Source organism: Gallus gallus, chromosome 2 (genome assembly GCF_016699485.2).
Source record: "Gallus gallus isolate bGalGal1 chromosome 2, bGalGal1.mat.broiler.GRCg7b, whole genome shotgun sequence".
Classification (NCBI taxonomy): domain Eukaryota; kingdom Metazoa; phylum Chordata; class Aves; order Galliformes; family Phasianidae; genus Gallus; species Gallus gallus.
The window spans coordinates 51,528,250-51,547,049 of record NC_052533.1 but is presented as its reverse complement, the minus strand read 5'-3'; the positions used below and the strand labels follow the sequence as shown (position 1 = coordinate 51,547,049).

Here is an 18,800-nt window from a genome sequence, read left to right as displayed (position 1 = left end):
CAGGTACTACATGGAAAGTTCTCAGTATTTCTGAACATGCTGGTAGGAGGCGCAACTTGTGTTGTCATTTTTCAGAGATGTGATAGTAGGTTGAGACTATTTTCTTGAAAAAGGAGAAAAGAACATGCTGAAATGATAATCTTGTTAAAAACTTCTACTGTACTGTCCTGTCTTTGGTAATGTTACCGATAATGAATGTATTTGCTTGACAGTGTCAAGAAGCTGTCTCTAAAATTATGTCCTGGTGGTTATTAATACAGAAATTGCCTCAAACTCAGATACCTTATGTACCTTATGAGATCAATGGATGGGTTGTATCTGTCCACCTGAGCAAGACCCAAATAGCAAGAGTGTTCAGTATAAGTGCATGCTTGTGTGCGGTTTATCAGACATTACCTTCAACTGCCATGACTACCAGGGTGGTTTTCTCAAAAGCTGAAGTTGGAGCCAACTCAAATCCCACCAGCCTGAGTTGCAAAAGGACTTTTGGGAGATCCCAAGGCAACAGATCCTCGAATTTAGATGCTGAGGTCTAAGTTCAAATTGCATGATAAGTTTTACTTTAATTTATTTGTAGTCTTTTGCCACACATATTTAACGTGTGAAGATGATAACTTGGGACTGCAGTGGTTTACAGTGGTTTAAAAGCTCCCAGGTGCCTGTACTAGTGGCTATCAGTATATTGTCTTAGCCAGGTAAATAGTCAGTGGCCAAAATTGAGCTAATCAGCAGCGATCACACTAAGTTTGCATAGATCAAGTAGTTTCTCTCTGAATTCACAGCAATATTACTGTTTAGTGTTTGGACTCTGATAGCAACTGGAAGCCAGACATGCTGGTAGAACTTGGTGGTGCCAAGAGGAGGAGGGTGTGCCTTCCCCAAAGAACCTGTGCCCCAGCTTTCTTGCTTCATCCAGAAACTAATAAAAAGAACAGCTATAGCTTTGTGAAAAAGCCTTTAGTTTCACTGTTCCCCTGCCTTTGGTGGAGGTGCCTAAGATCAACCTCTAACATCAGTGAAAATAGAATGACCTACATGAATTGCAGAAACAGGAACAGAAGATATGAATTTGCTGAAAATAGGAAGAATCTCTTAAGTCCAGCCTATATTTAGAAGATCCTCAATGGAGAAAACAAAAGTCTAATTAAAAACAGACCTTGTCGTTGCAGTAACCTACTGTTTCACATGTGACTCTGGAAGTCTTCACCTCTCTGTGTTTGTTTAATCTCATTATTAATTCTCTGAGTCCTGCTTACCTTCAGAGTCAGCCCTGAAGACTACCTACTTCACCAGATCTTATTATTTTCAAAGCATTAGATGAACATTGCCCTTATTAGGAAGTTCTACTCTTTAATATTTATTTTTAGACAACATTAGTTATAATGATCTAATATCTCATTTGGTAACTGTGGGCTTGGTGTTTTTGTGTACACTAATCTCCACTTAATCTTTCTTATTGCTGTGAATAGCAAGAGGGAAGATATCCTTAAATAGAACACGATAACTTGGAAATTGTGCTTTTTTAAATTATAGAATCATAGATTCATAGAATCGCTAAGGTTGGAAAAGACCCACAGGATCATCCAGTCTAACCATTCACCCTTCACCAATGGTTCTCGCTAAACCATGTCCCTCAACACAACATCCAAACGCTCTTTGAACACCACCAGGCTTGGTGACTCCACCACCTCTTTGGGCAGCCCATTCCAGTGTCTGACCACCCTTTCAGAGAAGTAGTATTTCCTAACGTCCATCCTGAACCTTCCCTGGCGCAGCTTGAAGCCATTCCCTCTAGTCATTTGTTAGCCAGGTTCCTTCAGTCTCAGTCAAAACCTCCTTGCTGGTGCAAGAACTCCATGTCTTAATACTTCTACTCATGCAAACAGTCAGCAGCACCCCCCCATGCCCAGAAATTTGTGTTCAATTACTTTGAATGTCATCATAAAAAGTAAATTTTGCCTGGCAGTTTCAGACTGTAACTTTGAAAGGGGCAAAACAAATGCCTTAGGTCACAGTCTGTTGTATCTGATCAGCTCTCCAAATTTACAACCTTTTTTCATGTTATGTGGTGTCGGCATCAAGCATGTTCCTCTCTTTATTCTGCATCCAGCAGAACAATCAGTGTACCAGGCTCTGAGAACAATAGCTGGTTAGCACACCAGGCTGGGCACGTCCTGCTCCTTGCAGGACAAGTCTTATAAGAAACACAGATATTAATCAGATTGTCCATTTTGAGGAAAAAAATAATGTTGTAAGTTGTGATTTAATAAAAACTTAAAACACAAGCCAGCAAGCAAAAAGCTCTTCATGTCCTGTCCTTGTGAGCTGACTGTCACCATTTCTCTAACAAAACATACTGTTACTTCCTCTGCTGCAACTTCTCATGCTCCTCACGCTGCTCAAGGGAAGTGAAGAAAGCCCAGCAGAGGAGCAGATCAGTAGGGAGAGAGATGAGTGATTGTGCAAACATCACAACTTGGGGATTTGGGGCGTAAGATTGCTATGGCATTAATATAGGTTTTTTTTTGGGGGGGGGGGGGGGAGGGGGGGGGCGTTGCTACCAGTACTAGCTATCAACAAACGCTCAGTAAAAAAAAGCTGTAAACATGAATAGTAAGACCTCTTAAAACCAAATTAACTAGTTAACAAAGTAAGACTTTGAATGAGAAATAACATGCTTTAAAACTGAATTCTAGAAACAACAAAAGTTATATCTAGGTTTTCCTTGGGCTGGAGCATGTAAGATACACATGTGGGCATCTCAGCAGAGAAGTGAGCTGAGGAAGTTTACCCTGAAGTTTGCCTCTCCACCCTCTCTAAACTGTGATTGTCAGCTGTGTAATACATGACTAATGCATACTTGAGGGACACAAGAGGTGATTTTCACAACAGCCTAGGCTGTATTTCTGTAACTGGGTTTGTCCTTTGGTTTACTAAACAGCTCTCACTAAGTACAGTGTTTCTGTTACACCATCCTGGCAAAAGGATTTAGGTGTCAAATTTGGGTTTAGAAATCCCATACAACTTCCCTCTGCATTCAGATGTCTATGCTGGTACTCAGCATACCAGCTTGTACCCAACTGGTATTCAGATGGTTGGTCAGGTCCTGTACTGCCACAGCCAGGCCTGAAGCAATGTGATGCACTCCCACTTACAACTCCTCTAGTTTCTCACTGACCTGCTGTGGAAAATAGCATTAGATCAAGGCTCCTTAGGCTGCGTAGTCTCGCTCTTACACAGAGAAATGGAAGAATGGATCAACTTTCTTGGAGATATTCTCTCTGCTGTGTCATTCAATTCAGGTGCCACAACCAGGCCTCATGAAAAGGGCAAACTGGAAGATGGTGGGAAGGGGGATACAGGAAGGAAGGAAAATAGGCTTGCACGAAACTTCCTGTTTACTTCATGGCTTAGGGAAAAAAAGAAAAAAGAAAAGAAAGAAAAACCAGAATACACGCACCCTGGCTACACCACCTTTGCTGGCATAGCTTGGCCAAACTTGTCTCTGCTGCAAGTGTGTTTACTTTACAGAAGTTTTCTCAAGAGAGGGATCTGGCCCCTGGAGTCTGGATGCTTGCACTATGCTAGTGAGTGTGCATGGGAAGCACCAGAACAATGTACTGGGCCCTGGCTCCCTGCCACACCCGGAAGGTCATTTTCTTCTCGGCAATTAGTGAAGTGCTGGCATCACTAAAAGAAGTGAATAAATACATTCAGCCCAGCTTGGTCCCCAGTTTGCTCTGTTCTCACCATGATGCCTTCTGGGTGTGCTGTGGGACCCCTGTGAGACTGAGCCTGGCCACTGTGTGTTGTGCTTTTATTCAGGCCTGCTTGGCTGGGCAGTTGGAAAGGGCTTTTAGAAAAGAGAAGAGGGGAAATAACCCTTTAGTTTTCTTCTTTCACAACAAATATCTGTCCTTTTTCTTTTCAGGGAGGAAAGATGCCAGCTTCTCTAAGAAAACTGCAGCAAATGGCTATTTTTATGAGACTGTTCAGTGGTGGGGGATGTGTAGTTATGTATAATCTTATGCAAAGTAAGTTTTGGTGCTGTTAGCAACCTCATTTCTCCTCTGCCCCTTTCATTTGCTTTTGTGTAGAAGGAAAAACAGAAGCATGTAAGACCTGAAAAGCACACGTAGTTAAGGGAACTGTGGCTGAAACTTCTAGGTTCTGTCTCTGCTTCATTTAATGCTAGGGTTGATTCTAAAGCACTGCTGTACCCATTTCCAAAGGTGGGAGTTATGCAGACAGCAGATTGCTGTGGTCACTGGGAAGACTGGTTTCTGGGAGGCTTCTTGGGAGTTACGATGAAATGAGACGTTAGTTGGTAATGTTTCATTTATTACTGAGATTTTACATCTGGACAGGAAAAAGAGAGCTACTTAAAGGAGGATTTGTGAGAATGTATTCAAGTCTAGCAATTTTACTAGTAAATCTCTTTATGGTGCTGTCCCATAAACACCACAAGCCTGTGAGATGCTAAAGATTTTATTAATTTCTCCTGAAGATCATGAAGGCAGTTAAAAGCAACCAGCACTGAGGAGAACAGGACAAGAAGAGAAAAGCTGGGTGGGTAACCATTGCTGCTCAGAGACCTAATTGCCACATGTCTTTGGTTGAGAATTCAAATGATTAGTTCAAGTGTATGTTGTTTTTTGTTGTTGTTGTTGTTGTCTTGTTTTGTTCTTAAATTATTTTTTCAGCATCAGAACAGAAGCAGGTTTTGCCTGTATGAGGGGTTCTATGGGCTTCCTGATCCTCTCCCTTTCTCTTGCTGCTTCTACCAAATGATAGTGCTTTTCAGCTACTACTTTATCATACAGTGCTGCCAGAAAAGTGTAGCTAAGCCTGTTCCTCAAGCCCTCACATAAGTTGTGAAGCCTCTCCTTCATTTTACATATATTAATAACAAATCAGACAAGGCTGGAAAGCAGGCTTTAATTTTAGGCAACTCAAGCCCTTTAGCTCAAGAGTATATGACAGACATTCAATCCTCTTATGCTTTAAATTATTGAAGTTGGCTTTAACAAGGACATTAGCTTTTTTTTTTTTAATTTCAGCTTCAGCATTGCTATTCAGAAATCTCAGAAAAAGTTTCTCCCTCTACTGAAAGCAACACAGCTTGTTCCATGCATCACTGCGCCGTATAATCAAATGGCTTAATGCAACAGCTACTTCTTGGTCTGCTTCAATACTGATAGATCCTAAACATGTGTCTGATTACTCAGTGGCAAGCCAACTGATCTGCTGAAATGAGACTTTCTGTACTGAGAAGTATGTCACTGTGTAGCCTCCATACTGGGAACCTGCCTTCTTTTCTTATGTCCAGGGCTGTTCCAGTTTCTTCTGTCTAGTGTACAGAACTGGCCTGAACTGGGATTGTGTGGAGCAAGCAGTTTCCATAATGGAGGGAGGAGGGGGGAGAGGAGCACTTCCCCCCCATTCCTTCAGTCTGAAATAGTTTGCATGCACGTGGTCTCTTTGAAAGCTTGTACAAACATTCAGGTTATCATATTTCTACTCTTTGTCTTCACACCCACTCCCTTCCTTATGGGAGCAGTTTCCCAAGCCAACTCCAGCATGGTTTCAGCTTTTCTACAGAAAACACACAAACAAACATTAGCTGGGCATTCCACATTCAGTGCTCAAAAAGTGAGATGCTGCTGGGAGTGCCTGAGCAGGGACATCATGAAACTCAAACTATTTTTCTGTCCAAACTGGAGGATGGACACAGTGTATTTTTAACAGGGTATGAGTGGCTTCTTGCCATGGTCCACAGGCACTAGGGGCCAGTATGTTGAGGTCCCTTTTGCTGGAGCTCCCTAGGATAGCCCAGGGGACAAGAGGACCATACAGACTACAGCCTGGCAGAGCTGTTTCTATGCCACCTGAATACTGTCTGCTCATAGAAGATGCCTCTAATTAGGGAGAGCAGGCAACACCCCTCATTCTCATGCTCAGAGAGTGATATAGATGGGGAGGAACCAGGAAACAAATTGTACACCTTATTTTAAACTCCTTGGAAGGTGAGAGAAAAGTTGTCAGAGCAGGATTTTAATGTGTGCACACTCTGAGCCTGAAATTACTCTTCTTGATGTCAGCAGAATGAAGTTGGGCTTGTGTGAAACATATCTAGAAATCTTATCTGGTAAGCCTTAAAACTGTCTTTAGCCAAATCACTTCCCCAGTAAGGAAGGCTGGCATGTATCCAGCCTTACAGTTCTGCTTTACGGAATGGTCATCAGTGAATGGTACTTCCTAGCTATACATAGCGGCCAGATATTGACAAATAGCAGTTTACCACAATTGGCCTATATATCCAGTCTACTGTACTATTATTGTTGTTTGACCATTAACTTTAATGGCACCTCTTTATGCCTCGATTTAACATATCCTTCGATAGAGTTGCAGTTTCTTGGCTGTCACTAGAAAAGGTGTATCAGAAACATAGCAGGACTTATGTATCTGCAGCAGCTATTGCTGCTCCACATCATTGTATGTGAAATAAATAATCCCCGAACTATTTTCTGTACTCCTTAAAAAAAAAAACAACTGAATTACATTCAAAGCACTTTCAAAAACTCATCCTTATGCCTGCTTTTCCCTTCTTTTTTCCCCTCTTTTACAAAATATAGAAATAATAGAAATATGACTAAGAAGGACACTTGGTCATAAGCTGCACATCAGAGCGGAACAGGCTATATTCACAGCTCTTCTCATTTAAATGTGCTGAGTAATGTGCAGTCAGCATTGCTTCTCTGAAGTAAGGATTTCTTTCTTCCTTTAGCTAGATTTCTCCTAATAAATAGTTCTGAACATTTTTTCAGGGTGGATGTGGGAGTCTGGAGGACATATCTTTTTCATAGAATTATAGAATGGCCTGGGTTGAAAAGGACCACAATGATCATCTAGTTTCAACCCCCCTGCTGTGGGCAAGGCTGCCAATCACTAGACCAGGGCTGCCCAGAGACACATCCAGCTTTGCCTTGAATGCTTCCAGGGATGGGGCATTCACAACCTCTCTGGACAATCTGTTCTGGTGTGTCAGCACCCTCTTGGTGAAAAACTTCCTCCTAATACCTAACCTAAATTTCCCATCTTAGTTTAAAACCATCCCCCCTTGTCCTATCACTATCGACACTCATAAACAGTCATTCCCCCTCCTGTTTACATGCTCCCTTCAAGTACCGGAAGGCCACTTCAGCCCAGAGCTTTCTCTTCTCCAAGCTAAACAAGCCCAGATCCCTCAACCTTTCCTCACAGGAGAAGTGCTCCAGCCCTCTGATCATCTTAGTGGCCCTCCTCTGGACCCATTCCAAGAGTTCCATATTTTTCTTGTGCTGGGGGCCCCAGGCCTGTACACAGTACTCCAAATGGGGCCTCAAAAGAGCTGAGTAGAGGGGGACAGTCACCTCCCTCTCCCTGCTGGCCACTCCTCTTTTAATGCAGCCCACGATGTAGTTGGCCTTCTGGGCTGCAAATGTGCACTGCTGGCTCTTCTCATCCACCAGGACCTCCAAGACTGTCTCCACAGGGCTGCTCTCAAGAAGTTCTCCCAGTCTGTATAAACACTATGGACCCAGCCCAAGTGCAGCACCCTGCACTTGGCCATGTTGAACCTCATCAGGTTTACATGGGCCCACTTCTCCAGCCTGTCCGGGTCCCTCTGGATGGTTTCCCTTCCCTCCAGTGTATCAACTACACTACTCAGCTTGGTGTCATCTGCAAACTTGCTGAGGGTGCACTTGATTCCACGGTCTGTGCCTGTGTTGAAGAGCACTGGTCCCAAGACCGACCCCTGGGGGACACCACTTGTGACCGGCCTCCACCCAGACATAGGACTGTTGATCACGACCCTTTTGCTGTGATCAGCAAACCAGTTCTTAATCCATGGATTCATTTGTTTATGTTTTTGTTTGTTTATTTAAAGTGGAAAATCTCCTCGCTAACCCATTTCTCCTATGTAGAAGGTTTTGCCAGAATGCAGTATTATCAGCAGGCTTTGGAGCATCTGAACAACAATCCTGCTGCCCTGTAAGCCCTGGGTGCCTCCCCTCTGAAGGTGCACAACATCCAATTGACAGATAGGAACAATTGTGCGTACACAGAAAGAACACTACTAATGCTGGAGAGACTGTGTCATAGTGGCTTCCCCAGTAGTCCGCCCATGTGAAAAGAGATCAGCACTGGGCTTTTCAGCAAGCCTCATGTGACCTGGGAGCAAGAGTCCCACTGCAAGGCAATAGAGTGGGATGCCAGTTGGTTTGGAGTGGATTTCCAGGCTTTAATCTGTAGCTCTGATGAGAAGAACTAGAAACAGCAAGAAAGGTGTCTTCATTTTGTGACATATGGGCACATGGCAGAATGCTAAGGGACCTTCCAAGTCAGTGAATCCTTCTCTTACTGTAATCATTTTCAGAAATGTATCAAGATCTAGCTTTCAAATAGCAGTTGCCTTTCTTCCCCTCAGGTATGTTCCATGTTAGTTTTCAAAACTTTGTTCAGAAGAGTTTTATAGGTACTCACAAACTGCACAGTGGAGCTTAAAACACAAATGGCATGGCTTTTAAAACACCTGTAAGCCTCTGCAATAGAGGATAACAGCCTGATATGGGGCTGAGCACTCACATTTCATAGTCGCTGGAGAGCGCTGTGCTGGGTGATGATGTATCGGACAAGGCTGATTTGCATCACCCTAGGGCTGGGCTGAGGCAAACCTCACAAATACAAGTCAACTTCCTCTCTGGGTTGCTCTCTGAAAAGAACTTTGCATCAGTGTTTTCAACCAGAAACTAAAGTCCATTAGAAGAGGACCAGCTATTCTTTCCCGGTTTTCCTGGAGACCCAGGACATCCTCAGAGACCTCTTCAGGCAACTCACTGAGGGATTGTGTCCCTTTTGAATCATTTTATTTGCTATGATTTTTCTGTTTTTGACTAAACAAAGGTGGTAGGGAACGGACTAGATACTGCAGGTGAAGGAGAAGGTCGGGAAAAGAAAACTAACTTTTAATCAACTCACATAAAATTCCACGTTACACCTCAATCCAGCCAGACTTTACCTACATGATATCCCAGGCAAAAACATTTCCTAGGTTTTAGAGGTTTTACCAGGCACCTTATCTAAGGCCAAATACTCAGAGCAAGCACACAACCTTTTATGTTGATTGAGAAAAAGAGAAGAACTTTTCCCACTAATATTTTCTATGTCACCTTTTAAGAATGCTAGTCACTTGAGTGACTCAGGGTGAAATCAAAATCCAGACTTCTGCAGACCTCTCCCAAGACATAAACCACCAACTTTCTTTCCCACTTTTTCATACTTTCAATCTCGGTGAACATTTATGTTTTCTTGAAATAAAATAGTTAAGTATCTTTGATGATTATATCACAGATCAGTTTACTGACTCCACAGCATTCCTAGCTCCTACCTACTGGTTCTGTTTCAGAACTCCTGGCATTTTCCTTTTGTAAGCACAAGTATTACATATGAAACTTTTTTATTATTCAAATATAAAACTGAGTGCACTTAGTTAAGATCTTCAGCACTAAGCACAGCTTTGTTTATTAACTAACCTGAATAGCAGAATTTGTGGCACTGATAAAATAATTGAATGTCTTATTACCTTGATACATCTTAATGGACTGAATGATCAGTAGATAGGCAACCTACAGGCTTATTATGGTTATGGGAAGCTCTAACACAATGCATGTCACCTCTGGATCACCATGCATTCTGGTGAGGAAAGGTGTTTGCTCATAAATATTTCAGTGAGTGAGTGGTTTTCCCTGGGGGTTGCAGCTGTAACACCATACATTCTTTCAGCAGAGATTATTGTATGCCAGGACAGGCATATTTGTGTAACCATGTACACATTAGCCATTAGAAAAGCTTAATTAAATGATTGAAATACATTAAAACAACAACAACAAAATGACTGTTTAAGCTAAAAGAGAGGTAGTTTTGTTGTGTCTTTGACTGCAGAAGGAATAAATGTCCATTTCACTAACATGCTTCATTGAATCTCTAACATATTTTTACATCTGCAGATAAAGTTACTAGTATCTGGAACAAAGTCAATGGGGTACCTTTTAATTGACTCAGAAATGGATCACTTCCGTCAATGGTGTGTACTGGGGGAAGTACTGGAAGATATGTATAGATACAGGGACAGAAGTGGAAGGAGAAAACAGTGGAGCAGGATGCGTGGTTTAGTTATCTATGTTGCTGAGATCATCACACAAAGGAAGAGGAAATTCATGTCTGAAGGTCTTGTGAAAGGTTATTATCATCATCATGACAGAAATTAGTTGAGAAACACGTTGAATACGTCTCTATGAATACAAATTTAAGAACATTGTGAGCCATTCATGTGAAACGTCTGCAAACTGTAACTCTGCATACACAAAGATACTGTGAGCAAATGTAGCACATTGTTCCTCCCACCCCTCCTCCAAAGGAGATGCTGAGGTGGTTGTGCAGCAAGCCCAACTTCAGTCTGGTATTATGTGTTGAGGTAAGGGAGTTATCTTCTATATTGTGTCAGAGTGAATCAAGGTAAGCTAAATATTATGATAGATAATAGTTATCTTACTCAAATTGGTAGGATGCTCTGACTCCACATCACATAATAATGATTTTACATTCTTGTAGTACTGAAGCCTGAAAATCTTGATTTTCAAGGTGAAATTGATTTCTGGAACTGAGCATTACAATATTCAAACTCCATCTTGCAGTGCAAAAGAGGAAATTATATCTGATGAAAATCTCCTCACATGTTTTTGAGAACTTCTGTTAGCTGTATTTAGAAAACCAGAGCTGCAGCATTTTTGCTCAGTTTCCACCAGCCCCATTATATTGTTTTCTTTTCATAATTAGATAAGTGCAACTTGGTGGATTTGTGTTTAGAATGGCTGTAGGAATCAAAGTTCAAAGGTATGGGAAGAAGGCACAAAACTGGGACTTCAGAGATCCAGGGCCAGACCTGGCCTCCTTCTTAGTGACCAGAGATACACTTGAGGCCCACAGACATCATTTAGGCACACCTGTGCTTCCCCGGGGATCTGTACCCTGGCATTCTCACTCCTCACTATCCTTTCCTCACAGCTGGAGGGAAATAACAGCTCCTCCCTATTTCATAGAGTGAGTACAAGGATAACTAAAGATTGCAAGATATTAAAATACAGTAGTAAGTGAAGTGTATCAGAGTTTTATTTTAAAAAGAACTCTCCACACATTTCTGTCCACAACCTGGAAAGAAATGCATCTTCTGCAAAATGATTTGTGGCAATTGAATTTGTCAACTTAGTATGGGGCCCACACACAGATCAGCTTGGAGCTAGGCAGCACTTAGTGTTCTTGCACCTGACTGAGGAGCTAAAACAATTTGTTCTTGTCCATTCCTGAAACCCCTGGGAGGAACAACATATGTGTAAGTGGGCCATCCTGGTGTGGTCCCACACAGCATACACACATGAGGCCCAAGAGGCAACAAGACACAGTTAAATGACATGGGGAGAGGAGGTCCAAAACAGGGCAGTCTGTCCATCAGGTTTTAAAATTCAATTCTTCTTCAAAAGACACCAGCTAAAAAAGAAAAAAAAAGGAAAATGTGGAGTGTGTGAGCCAGTTTGAAGCTGAAGAGGGAGTGTTTGCTCACAGGCAGGGATGGGTGTCTGCAGAGCTCCCTGCCTCGAGGTGAGGGAGGCCCAGGGGCTGTGAGGAGAGGCAGTTGAGACTCTGGTCTTGACAAGGGACACCTGCAGTTTCTGCTCAAAGTGAGAAGAGAGCTGAGGCCCTAGGCCATTGCAAGGGAGCAGCACTGTGCCTGCTGACCATCAGCAGCAAGGTGGTCACTTGCTGTGGGTCAGATTGAGCTGGAGGGCTGGCATAGGATGAGCCCTGCTGTAGATTCATCACACAGAGGTGCAGCAGTCTCATTACCTAACTGTACGTACTTGGCATTGACTCCAGTAAAAGCAGAGCTGGGTGCCTGCCAAGAGCTTTAAAACTCCTGTCTTGGTGTGCTGAAATAAAAGCACTTCCCAACTGGAAAACCCATGTGAGCAATCTCTTAGAAGTGGATTTGTAGCAGAGATTCAGGAAAGCAAAAGACTCCCTTCCTGCAACCAACAAATGCAGATTTTTTTTCCTTTGAGTAGCCACTCTTGTAGCCTGTCAGTTTTTCAGTAATCACATGGAGCGGTCAGAGAGTGTACAAACATCCCCAAGCTAGGATAATTCCTCAGCAACGTAGCCTGGCTCCAAGGCAGGAGAATAGCAAAGCATGGAATGCGCTGGCAGGATGAGGGGGAAGAAAGGCATGGGGTTGGCAGTGAGAGAGGAACTATGCAGCTGAAAATAGCTGCTGGGCTTTTATTCAGGTTGCAACAAACAGGAGCATATATCCCAGATCTGCAATGCTGTGCTGTGCTATGCTATTGGGAAATACATATTTTAGAAACTGGCACTTGAAAAAAGAGTTTTAAAGTAACTCTGAGGTTTTTTTGTTTGTTTGTTTTTTTAAGAATAACAAAGGCATGGAGTGATTTTTGTCTTCCATGCCTGCTCTTTTTGCACCCACGTTACCACTAGACTTAAAGTGATTGAAGGAAGTTACAAGTTGTCTTAGTCTCTATCAGTTGGTGCCTGCAGGATGTCACCTTGAAGCTGAGGGATGGTCAGAATATTCTGGTCTACTGCTCCCCTGTGGAAAGTGTCAGTGTGCATGGAGGCTGAAAGTCCAAGGCAGCTGCATCTCCACCTGCCATCGAACTGAGAAAGCCATTAATTGATTGCCTCACGCCGTGTGCAGGGATGTACTCAGTTGTCATCGAGGACAATTTCACTTAAGTGGGTACTTTGAAGACAGTTTTGTCTCCACCATTGAGTTCTGTCACCACTGTCACCATTGTCATTTCTTTCATTTGTTGGTTTACTTGTGTTCAGCAAGTGCCTAACATAAAGATATTGCAACAAGAGTTACTGTTCCATAGGCCATGTGTTGTGTCCTGCAAGTGCTGGTAGTGTGAATATGAGTTTGAAATAAACAAAATGGTGGGAAATGGGGCTTTTCTTAGATTCTCAGACCTGAGTCTGGACGTTTGGGTTGCACTTTCATATGCTCAAGGACTAAGTGATTTCCTCTCTGTTTGTTTTCCCCTCACTTCTCAAGAAGGCATTGCCTAGAGTAGCCAAGATGCAACTCGCACAGCATTTCCCTGCACTATGGAATATGACCTGCAGCAGGGAGATTTGCACCCTTACCACTGTCATCAAAAAGGTCACGAGATAGTGAAGGCCACTGATATAACTTAGAGGTTCCAAGAGGAGGCTCACTGCATGCACCTGCTCATGCTGAAGATTGCTATAAAGAATCACTCATATCAGCAGGGTCAGAGACAAGTTGGGGTAAGCACATTCAATCTCTTAGTTCTGCTTAGGGAAGAACTAAGTCAGGAAGTGCAGAACAAGTAAATTACTTCCATAGTACAGACTACAACAGGAGATTTCAATTTTGCCTCAATTTGCCTTGAGTGGATGAAAAGAGCACAGCAAAAGCACCTCTGTGACAAACTTTTTTAGAAGGAAAAAACGTGAGCTCTAGTTTGGGCCTTACAATTGGCTGCCCAGGATGAATACTGCCTGCATGGTGAACCTGGGTAAATTCCCAAATACACCAGTAGGATTAGGAAAAAACAAAGGAGAAAAAGGTGTGTCCCAGCTTTAGGACTGAAGTCACTGCTGTGCAATTTCAACAAATAATACAAAATGTGCAATTTAAAAGCATCAACCTTGCACCACTGCAGCCTACACAGCAAAGTGGTCCCATGCAGGGACAGGAGATCTCTGGCCACCTAGTGCCTCATGGCAGCTCCAGCTTTCAAGTAACTGCTGGGTTGGTAGGGATCAAAAAGCTGACAAAGAGAAGTCAAGTCGAGCACTTTATGTCCATCAATTATCACTCCCCTGGGTGCTGCTTTCACTCTTTACCTATCCCCAAAGGAGCCACGGCTGTGGAGAGCAGTCCCCTATTTCTGTGCTCTGAGTATCTGCTGCATGCTGCCATCACTCTATTGCTTCTGTGCACTGAGTGAGCTGGGGCTTGCAGTGTCTGCCAGGTTTACAAATGCCTAAGGAACTTGGTCACAGTCACCTTGTCTTGGTGACTTGGTCACTTGGTCACAGTCACTCCAGTGGGATCACACCTCTCTGCCCTGGCTCCCCGCTGGCACTTGCAGCATCCCCTCTCTGGCCTCACATGGCTGTGCCATTGCACCATTGCCTGGCTCAGCTCTAACACCTGGCAGGAGCAAAATGTTCCCATACAAACCTTACTGGCAAAACTGGAAATTTTATTGCCTTACTTTGGGGAAGCAGAGTTTCTGAACAGATAGTGTCTGCCAGTTCTCCTCCAGAGAGCCAGTGGGGCACCCTTTTAACTAGAGTTCCTAGGCATCCTAAAAAGTCTGTGAGTTCATCAAAGCTGTGAGAACAGGAGTATCATCATATTTCACCATTTTTCTTCTCTAATTCAAATCTTTAACTTAGATACTGAAGAAAGCAATGAGCAGAGCTGGAAGCCAGCAGGTCAGGGGACTGGGACAAGAGGAGAGTCACATTCAAATCCCTGCTTTTCTTACATGGCCTACAGTCAGCAAACATACAGTTTCTAACATCTTGACCTTGAAGAACCTCAGAAGCCACTTCCTCTGTGTTTGAGCTATTTTAGAATGCACGTACTGAAAGGAAAAAAAGCATTAAGTCAGCATGCTGGGCTCTGAGCCATATGGCTCCCATTAAGCACCCTGCATCCTACGGCTGCTCCTCACAGAGGATGCAGGTATAGTGGGAGCAGCCAAGAGCTGCAGTAGCCGTGAAAAGGAGAGCAAAGGTCCCAAAACCACCAGCAGCTGTTGAAAGCCCTGGTGGAAATAACATAGTTTCCACTGGGAAATAGGTGGATGGTTGGACTGGATGATCTTAGAGATCTTTTCCAACCTTGGTGATTCTATGAACTTCAAGAGTGCTCCTAGGCACCTCTCTCCCTTATCATCTTTTCCTAAAGAGCACTGGAGCAAATTAGGTTGCTTTTTTTTTTTTTTTTGGTAGATCACTGGAGCTCTAAACATTATAATTACATTATGTTGCATGTCACTGAACACCAGTGTAGACAATTGCTTCATTTTTAATCCAGAAAACATTCATCTTTTGATAAAAACCCTAAAAAAAGTAGTTAAATTTCATGTAGAAAACCATTCTTTTCCAATCACAGAACTGTTAAGGTGAGAAGCCTCAAAAGATCTCTTTGTTCCAGCTGCCTCATGCTCAGCAGCTGGAACAGGTTCTCTGAGAACAGACTCCAGCTGGGTTTTGAAGATCTCCAGAGGAAAATCCACAGCCTCTGGAAAAGCTATTTCAGAGTTCAACTATTCTCACAGTAAAAAGGACTTTACCTCTATTTAAATAGAATTTCCTGCACTTCTACCTGTACCCATTGCCTCTTGTCCTGTCATCAGGCACCACATCCAGTTCCACCTTGCTCTTCTCCACAGGTATTTATGTACATGGGTAAGATCCCCCCAAGCCATCTCTTCTCCAGGGTGACAAATCACAGCTCTTAGTCTCATTGACAGCTGCTGCAATCCTTTAATCATCTTAATCATTTCAAGTATGTTAAATAATTTATTTTAAATTGGCTTGAAAATTTCCATAGTTCCTTTTCTGTTTGTTTGCTTGGCTAAAACATCCATCTTCCTTATGGCCTCTGTTGGATTATGTTTGTTTCTTACTTCCTTGTTTGATTTTAATAGCTTCTGGCAGGCAGTCATCACTCTCAAGGAAACCATGAAGAAGTCAAGCTGCTCAGAGGAAGGACCTATTTACAACTGAAGAACAACAAACAAGCACTGTTTAGCAGGGTTACATCACTTGCACCTAGCTGAATTGGATCTGATGACTACAAAGGGGCTGTATAAAACCACACATTTTAAAAACAGTAGTCATTCTTTTTCAGGCATGCTTCTTCACTTATAATAAAGTTTTGGCCAGCTCATGAGCCTACAATTTCACTCTAGCTTGGGCAGGTATGTTGCATTGCACAGGGACTATGAGTCATTTTGATTTATGTTCCATGCAGAAACAAGGATGTACCTTTCACACCAGTTCTTTCCCACCATTTGCCTGCATCTTATCCACTTGTCAAAATAAAAAAACATTTTCCTACATGTTTTCTGCAAAGAATCAATGCAGTTAAGTTCTCTGTGTTTATAGGAATAAAAATATAACCCCTTGAAGTAATTTAGTTTGCTGTCCCCCTAATTTTGCAGTAGCTGCTTTGGGCCTGATGTTGCATTTCACTTTGAAAAATCCTAACCTATCCTTAACTAAGAGAGATTTTAATCACACCCATTTGGACTTAGAAGATGTTCTGACTTTCTCCACAGGAAGCATGTCAGCCAAGTAACCTAGTTCTGGACCCCCACTTTGAAGGGCAGGTTAGAGTTTTGCTCCATAGTACACATTTCTGCATGATTTGCTAAAACTGGATTAATGCTGATTGGCACGTGCTCCACCATGTCCTGGACAAGAAACTACCCCAAATTTCACACCTTTAACTGCCATTTAACTACCATCTTTCCAGCCCTGCATCTTCAGCAACCTGAAGATCAGGCATCTGATGTAACAGTCCTAAATTTAAAGCAAAGAAGGGTTTAAGCTGTAGTAGCTTGTAATGCAATACCATACTTGAGCTTTAATATTGATTCCAGTAATATTCCAGCTCTGCAGCAGAGGTTTGCATACCTTCTGGAAGTCCATGGGAAATCAGTAAATGCTTACTTGCCGTGGAATCCAGTAGTGTGAGGCCCATCTTTCTCCGTCTCCTGCCAGCACTACCAGTAGAGAATGGAGAATGGGTATTTCTTAACAGCTGTCAAGATTCACCTGGTAGATTACAGATTGGAATTTGTGTTTTGTACATCGGATCTCACAATTGAAGAGTGCAAGAAATGAAACAAATGCAAAAAAATTCTACTCCAGACAAAAAGAAAAAAAAAGAAAAAAAAAAGATTTTATAGGAGATTTGTGACAATAAATTACTGTCTCTTTCTTAGCAGTGAACAAAGCAATGAGTAAAGACAAAAACTCTGCTTTCAACCCAATATTCAGTGTTTATCCCGACAGCTGCAATGGGGACAGACCTGCACACTTCAGCTCCACGCCTGCCGCATGTAGACAGTTCGCACCTCTCACATCTTAACGATAGAAATGACAGTTCTTCAGCCATGTACAAGAGCATCTGTACTTCTCTTTCACGCCTTCCACCTTCCCACACACAGCAGTCATGCTCCCAGCATCGTTAAGGCAGCCCACACGCTGCTGCCCAGGAATCATGTCCAGAGATCTGGAGAGCAGACTGGAACAAAGAACAAGGCCCAAGGAGCTGACTCCTTTCCATGTCTCCTCTCCCACCAGTACTTAACAGCACAAGCAGCTTTTTTCCTGAGGAACCACATGCGCATGAAGTCATCCAATTCCAGGATACGCAGAGGACCTGCTCTTCTGAACAAGTACTTGACTTGCTCTGTCTGAACATGTTGCCTCACTAGTAACCAAGTTTCTCAAAAAAATTAGCCTCAGTATCCCACTTCTACACTGTTGGGAAGGAATGCCTCACTTACAGCTGCTTTATCCAGGCTTAGAGAGGAATGGAAATTGCTTCAAATATGTGGGAGTGGCTGACAGTCTTGCATTACACATTAGAGGAATTTTCCCATTGTAGGGCTATCTCAAATGCCTTGCTTATACTATTAAACTTACCCAACTTCATACAAATTTTTAATGATGCAAAAAACACTGTACAAAATCACAATAAGGCACAATATGATAAACAAAAAATGCAGCCCACTGGAGGCCTCAAAGGAGCCAATTCAAAAGAAGCTGACCTTGTGAAAGTATATACTTCATTTCTATATATTAAGCTTCTTTGTCAATAACAGCAAATATAGGGCAAATGTGTGCTGTTCAACGTCAGTTCTCCTTAGCACAGATTCCCATTTCCAGCTGAGACAGGATCTGTGGTCACAAGAGATCTTGAAATTGCTTATAGGGCCCTTAAACAATTTGCTGTGAGCAATCGTGAATTATTACACATTTAGGTATGCAGACACGGCAACACAAGTTAGTTTTCTAAGTGTGGAACGTGACCATGCTTCACTCTCAGTGCCTTACGCAAACTTTATAAAAGCAAGGAAATATGGATGTGAAGAAAATCAAAGTTCCATGGGAGGACATTGGAAGATTCACAGGTGAATTGCAGAAGTTAATGTCCCCCTGACAAGTAGCCTTGGGCAAAGGACTGAACAGTAAAAGAAAGGAAGAGCACTTTCTCTTAAAGATCAGCACTGCAGGGAAGGTCAGCAACATGCAGCAATGCAGCTGTCATTCTCTGCCAGAGATGTCCAGATAACATAAGTACTCCATTGGCCTAAAGATTCTTATTCAACTTCACTAATTGCCAGCCCCAGAAATCAAAGAAAATCTTGCATGATAACTTTCCATTGCAAGAAGAAAAAAAAAACAAAAACAAAAACAAACCACAAACAAAAAAAACCCACTACCCCTCCCCCTCCCCCCCCCCCCCCCAAAAAAAAAAACGAACCCCACAGATGTCTAATTCCTACAGAGTATGAAAGGCATCTCTGCATTACAACATGCCCTAACTTAATTACTCAAGGACTATTGGCTGCTTCCCTACATAAAAGTCTTAAAGGAGCAAGATGGTGCTGTACCTACATGAA

The 18,800-nt window shown here is 42.6% G+C and overlaps 1 long non-coding RNA gene across 1 annotated transcript; it reads right to left on the bottom strand.

Moving 5' to 3' along the window:
• Window positions 1-15,628: 15,628 nt before the first annotated feature.
• Window positions 15,629-18,631, bottom strand: LOC121109627. The gene is made up of 2 exons (XR_005857305.1): window positions 17,202-18,631; window positions 15,629-16,944 (listed from the first exon to the last, which is right to left on the bottom strand). It is a non-coding gene; the product is annotated as an uncharacterized LOC121109627 (long non-coding RNA).
• Window positions 18,632-18,800: the final 169 nt, after the last annotated feature.